This window comes from Brassica oleracea, chromosome C2 (assembly GCF_000695525.1).
Source record: "Brassica oleracea var. oleracea cultivar TO1000 chromosome C2, BOL, whole genome shotgun sequence".
NCBI classification, from domain to species: domain Eukaryota; kingdom Viridiplantae; phylum Streptophyta; class Magnoliopsida; order Brassicales; family Brassicaceae; genus Brassica; species Brassica oleracea.
Genome location: NC_027749.1, coordinates 29,496,263 through 29,503,060, shown reverse-complemented (window position 1 = coordinate 29,503,060; position 6,798 = coordinate 29,496,263). Strand labels below are relative to the sequence as shown.

Below are 6,798 nucleotides of genomic sequence, written 5' to 3'. Positions count from 1 at the left end.
TTCTTATTCCTTGCTAGTAGAGTATTCATAATGCATCTTCTGAGTTGGTCTCTCAAAAGTTGATCTTTATGCATTTCTCACCCACAAGGTGTTTGATGAAATGCCTGAGATAACTCTCCTAAGCTTTTAACATATTTTACCAAAGACATTTGTTGTTAAAGGTGTTAATATAGCCAATAGACTTGTTAGTAATGATTGATTTCATATTATTCAACCAAAGACATTTGATGTTTGAAATATGTTAGTAAATGAATATTCATCTAGACATAGAGTTTGTTTAAGATTGTGTCTAAGCTTAAGGTTGATAGTTTGATTGATCATTTGCCATCCTTAGTTCGAAACTTGATCACCCAATGTCTAATTCCTATACCCATGAGTTCTCTTTTATCATAACTAAAGAAAATCACTTCTTTTATTGTTTTATTGTTCTGTTATTGCATTCTATTATTAGTAGTAGTTTAAAACCATCCAAATTATCAGTTGCATTTAGATTAAGCACGTACTTGCATTCTCGGTGCTTTGAATCCCTTAGAATTGGTTCGACAATCTTTTATACTATATCATTTGTCTTAGGAGACTTGAAAACTCCTAACATCAGTAGTGTTTAAGTTTTAGAGTTTGATGTTTAGGGTTTAGTGTATGATTTAACGGTTAGGATTTAAGATTTATGGTTTAAGGATATGATTTAGCGTTTAATGTTTAGGATTTAGGGTTATGTTTTTTTTTGGCATCTTAGGGTTATGTTTTTATTTGTTGGATTTATGATGTATTAATTAACTATTACATGCTCTATCCAGATTAAAAATGTAATATCCGCTAATAAATTTCATGGGAAGTCTTCTCAACAGTCACAATAAGTCTTCTCACTGAAGTTTGTGTAGGTTAGTTTTGTAGTTCACAATTAAAACTTAATTATTTAATTTTTGTTAGAAAAAGTCTTTTTTTCATAACCAAATGTTTGATCATAATTACGGAATAGAAAACTAGAAGAGTTCCAGGGAAATCTTCTTTCAAAAGAGTTCTAGGGAAGTCTTCTAATAAAAATTAAATATTTAAGTTTTAACTGTCAGTTGCAAAACTAATCTACGCAGACTTCCCCTGACAGTGAGAAAACTTCCACTGACAATAGAGAAGATTTCACAGGAATCTTCGGATGGAAAGCTTCCCGGGAAGTCTTCTATAGCAAGTCAAATTTCTGGCATAATTCAGTCAATTGCAAAACTAACATCTTTATTTTTTTGTTAAGAAAGAAAATTTGGAAGACTTCCAGAGAATCTGTCTCTAAAAAACACATAGAAAGTCAGTTGCAAAAATAACGTATGTATTGACAATAAGACTTCCCGTATAAGTCTTCTACGATGAGAAGCCTTCCATAGAAGTCTTCTATGAAAGTTTTCTTGACGAACAGATCTGGAAATAAATTTGATTTCATACCTTGAACCAGTGAGAGGACTTTCTTAGCTTCTCTAAGAAAACAAAACTTCACCACGAAAGCGACTCACTCGTTGATGATCAAGAATCATGAGCTTGAATGGTCTATGAACCTTACAAAGCTTAGAATCAAAATCTTTGGGGGGGGAGGGGAGGGTTTGGAGGAATATAAAGAGGAATTAAAAGATATGTAGTTTTTGTGCATATGAAATGAGATAGGAGGAGTGAAAATCAATATTTGTGCATTAAGAGCTTCAAATTGGGTGTTCATGGTGGTTGGTGTATTAATGGTAGTAGAAATATTGAAAATAGTTGATGAATATGAAGATGATAGAGTATAACACTCATTTTTGAAAAAAGTACTAGCATTTTCGTGAATAATCCGAACTTCTTGGATGAATAAGTCAAACGAAAATTTCAAAAAAGTCATGAGTTAGTTTTGAGTCATATTTGCAAAAACCCCTATTTTTATTTGTTAAAATGGTTATGAAATTCAGCTTAATTCTTATATATTCACCACATGCAACACTTATAATATATAAATTCTAAATTATCTATTTGCACACACACGCAAATATATATATATTATATGAAAGCCAACACTATAAAGTATCTTAACCGGATATCAGAATATTATTTAACTTCACACATCGCTAAAATTATCCCCTATATATTAATTTTGGAGCATTACAACAAGTTTTCGTTGACACGTGTCATCACTAGGATGATTATTAGACTAACTATCAAACTGTAATATAAATATACATTAATAGTGTAGAAATGGATATTCTCAATTCTTTTCTTAAATAAAAGCTCTGAAATTACGTAATATAATTAACATATATATGAAAATTAATGATTATGAATAATACATATGTGATAATAATTTTTGTATCATCTCTTGTTTTTGTTTAATTTTATACTTTTAAAAGAAATTAAACAATCACATTAAGCATATAATAAAAAAATTTGGATTTTTCTTATATGTTATATTTTGAATTTTTTAAAACGACAATAAATTACTAAAATGGTAAAGTTCCACATTGAAAATTTTGTGATCAATGGTTTAACTTTTTTTGTTCAAATAAGATACAAATGATCATAAATTGTATAAATTTGAAATCTCATTAATAGATATTCATAGTATATATATTAATATATTTTAAATTAAATTATATACTATATAAAAATATGAAAATATTTTAATTTCAAAATTTGTAGTGAAAACTATTGAGATCTTAATATTTTAGTTCTGATATTTGTATTGAAAATTCTCAAATTAAAAGTTTTGTGATTAACGGTTTAGATTTTTGTTACAACAAATATAAAAATGTTAATAAAATCATATGAGTATGAAGTGTAAATAGTAAATATTTATATTAAAATATACTAATTATCTATGTCAATATCACTAAAGTTTAATTATATACCATATAAGGTTAATAAAATTATTTATTTACCAAAACATGATTGTAAATAAACAAAATATATTAGTTTTGATTGATGTGCTTACTCTAATGTATATAATTTTATGTATACAAATTATTTTTTAAATATGTGGTTTCTAATATTTTATTTGATCCTCACAATCCCAAAAATACGCTTCTTCAAATAGAAATGATTTTATTTCATTCAGATTAAATATTTTAGTCTTGATTTTTATTCTTAAAAACTTTTAATGAAATATCATAACAAGTCTGATGTATCATTTCTGGGTCCAATGGAATTCATAGGTATAGGAAGAAGCCCTTTCAAATAGATATTTTTGCTTTCAAAATGTTTACATTGGGGAAGAGTTCATACTATCATGTTGCTAAAAAGTGGGCTCGGGGGAGGGAAAGCCGTTAGATTGGATAGGCAAAGAGGGAATTCCAGTCAACTCCTTTTGAGTTTGTTCGAAGAATGAGAAGATTTGATCATTCATCTTATACTTGTTTATCCCTAATACTCTATCTAGCTATTATAATTGTAAGAACTGGTGAATATATACTAGACATACAGTTATATTTTGAGTCTTCACTTATATTCTATAACAATTTGATATATTAGATTTGAACACTAACATGTGAATAGAGTTTTCCGGTGATTTTCTTCAAAATTTTGATTTTTAAATATGTATCTGGAGTGGAACTAATTTTTATAGATGTCCATATTTTTAAATTGATACTTATGTAATTCACCGAATTCATAGAAGAAGTTAAAAAAAGAAACAAAACTCATATTGGTGAAACAAAAACAAAAACACAATTTTATAGAGATAAAAAATAAAATTTCTTATGGAGAGTCAATAGTAAATAAATCGAGAGCATAAAACCTAATCTCCTTTCTTCATTTTACAATCGATGTTGCCTATGTGGTTTTAGTGATTTGTGTTAGCAGCAAAACTTAATTTTCTTTTGTACATATGAAGTTTTAAAAATAATCTAAAATGAGTTTTAATACGTTAATTCGTCAACAACAAAGATACATTTAAGAGACCAACATTTGTATTCTTCATTTTATAATCGATAAAGATTGTAGTGTTGCAAAATGTTAAAACCATTTAATGAACAAACATTAGAAAAAAACTCACTCCACACATGTGCGTATTATCATCAAGTTATTATTAAAACTACATAGGTGCCACTGAAATTGGATTAGTGAACATTTGAACTTCACACTATCTATTTAATTTGCAGTTTCTTTTGTTAATATGATCATTTCTGGATATTATCCATGTTAACTTTTATATTTAACTGTTACAACTCTACAAAATATTTCATATCCTCTACAATATTTTCAACTGAATTTTTATCTGACACGGGGCTGACAACCACTATTTTCCTACGAGTTTAATAAAAAGCGTAAATTCACTTACATCAGTTTACCGATTTTGCATATGTTTTTGAATCTTGCATGATACCTAAATTACCTATAATTCTGTGTACTTTCAGCTAAATTTTATTGCCTCTTTTTTCTTGTCTGTCTGGAAGCATACTCATGTTCCATATCTTTTTTTTGAAAGATGAATATGTGTGGTTGTTGGAAATTTGTATAATGATTTGTGTAAATCTTATGAAAGGGTCGTTTTATTGATATGTTTACATCAGAATATATACTACAAACGACCACCGACTTTAGAATATATCTTACAGATAACTCCTCCAACTAATTACATCCTTATCTCTAATAAACAAGTTTATCTTGTTTGCTTTGCTCTAAAACACACGTCAGAAGGACTAGAGGAAGCTTTATTTCCAACACTAGAAAGCTCAGACAAAGAACTAAAAACACAAAAAGCGGGATGCCCAAGTCGTCGATGCCACAACAGCCTATCTCCACCACCATTTGCTCTGTTTGCTCGTGCGACTCTCACATCTTTGAAGTAGTACACTCCATCACGTTCTTCACCGGCTCCAATCAGAGTCTTCGAAGAACGGTCCTGCAGAACACAAATTGTATCATGGAACAAAGCAAAGCAGTTACTAAATTTCAACAGCTTGGAGACCGATATTAAGGCACAATCCAACTTCGGCACAAACAGAACATCTATAAGTGATATCCGATCAGTAAGTATCATGTCACCCATTTGACAAGATATTGATGTTCCTCCATCCGCAAAACCAACAACACACGGTGGGGTTGCCTTCACGTTAACGAGTTGACTTAGATCACCCGTCATGTGGTGTGAAGCCCCTGAATCAAGTATTACATCACCAAGAATCTTACCAGACAGTTTCTCTGACTGACCACTTGATCTCCCATCATTTATGATTGCAGTGATCCTTCCATTGTTTGGGAGTGAGGTCTGATGCACCGGAACCGTATGAACTCGTAGCAGAGCCACGACCTCCACCTCTTCCATTAGAACCACCATGACCTCCTCTTCCCGAACCTCTACCACGTCTTTCGTTCATCCACTCTGGATAGTCAATGAGCTGCCAACAATTGTTATTTTCATGACCCGTCTTTCCACAGTGAGAGCAAATCCGGTCTCTTGCTCTGTTTCCAAAGCTAGACTCGTTGTTATCAGCTCTAGCTGCATATCCATTAGCTTCCCGAGTGTCTCTGTTCGTTGCAAGGTCCTCCATTGCTCCTTCACGACGCGAAACAAAACCAACAGCTTCTTGCGAAGCAACCTCTCGTGACTTCGATGAATTCAACCTTGCTTCCTCCCTTATTACTTTGGCATACACCTTCCCAATGTCCGGTAACTCATTTGCTTCAATAATTGCAGTCACAACGTTTCCAAACCGTGACTCATCCAAGCCCATTATGAACTGATGAACTCGTTCATCTTCTCATTCCTTCTCATACGTAGCAGCTGCTGAACAACTGCATGCGGGAGGTGGCCTGTAAGTCTGAAGTTCCTCCCACATCACGGCTAACCGACCGTAATAATCAATCACAACATGTTCTTGTTTTCTACATGAGGCTAGCTGTTCCATCAACTGATGTATACGAACCTTATTACCAACCTCAAACCTCTTCTTCGGATTCTCCCACAACTTGTGAGCTTCTGTGATAAAAGTCACAGTCGACCGGACCTTCGGCTCTACAGACGATCTGATCCAGCCCACGATCATTGAATTGACGGTCAACCAAGACTCCAAATCTGGACTGTCCTCAGCTGGCTTCGGAAGCGTTCCATCCACGAATCCATTCTTCTTCTTTGCTCTAAGAGCATTCATCATCTCCATCGCCCATTCGTTGTAGTTATCTCCTTTCAACTGTACATATGTAATTAAAGCACCTGGGTTGTCTGAAGAGAACAACGTATATGGTGATATCACCACCGTCTCTCCTTGTTTCGCCATGATCTGCATCGAATCATATTTCTCCCCCATCGAAACTTCGAACAATTTTGCAAGAGAAATTTTTTTGAAGCACAAATTATTCGGATCTATGCTGTAATACCATGTAAATCTTATGAAATTGTCGTTTTATTGATATGTTTACATCAGAATATATATTACAAACGACCACCGACTTTAGAGTATATCTTAGAGATAACTCCTCCAACTAATTACATCCTTATCTCTAATACACAAGTATATCCGAACTTTATAATATCTTAACCTCCTATAATTTGGCAGTGTATTTTTGTTTTATATTTTTTTTTATGGTTGGTAGAATTAATCTTGAGAAATATTGTAATGACCCACCTCCACTATCCCCACTATCTCCACCATCTCCACCATCCCCACCACTCCCACCATCTCCACCATCCCCAACTTCTTTAAAGAGAAAGAGAGAGAGAGGGAGAGAGAGAGAGAGAGAGAAAGAGAGAGAGAAAGAGAGAGAAAGCTCACCTGAGCTCGTCGCCGGAGCAACCGTGTGCCGTGATCACGTTCAGCTTGCCACCACCGATAAACGCCCTAGGTAACC

At 32.9% G+C, this 6,798-nt stretch overlaps 1 protein-coding gene across 1 annotated transcript in view; it reads left to right on the top strand.

Annotated features, from left to right (window-relative positions):
- Positions 1-6,538: 6,538 nt before the first annotated feature.
- LOC106322378 (uncharacterized isomerase BH0283-like) overlaps positions 6,539-6,798 on the top strand; it is a 17,331-nt gene continuing 17,071 nt past the window's right edge. The window contains exon 1 of the mRNA XM_013760419.1: positions 6,539-6,556. The gene's annotated coding sequence lies outside the window, so the exon portion shown is untranslated. The remainder of the gene's footprint in view (positions 6,557-6,798) is intronic.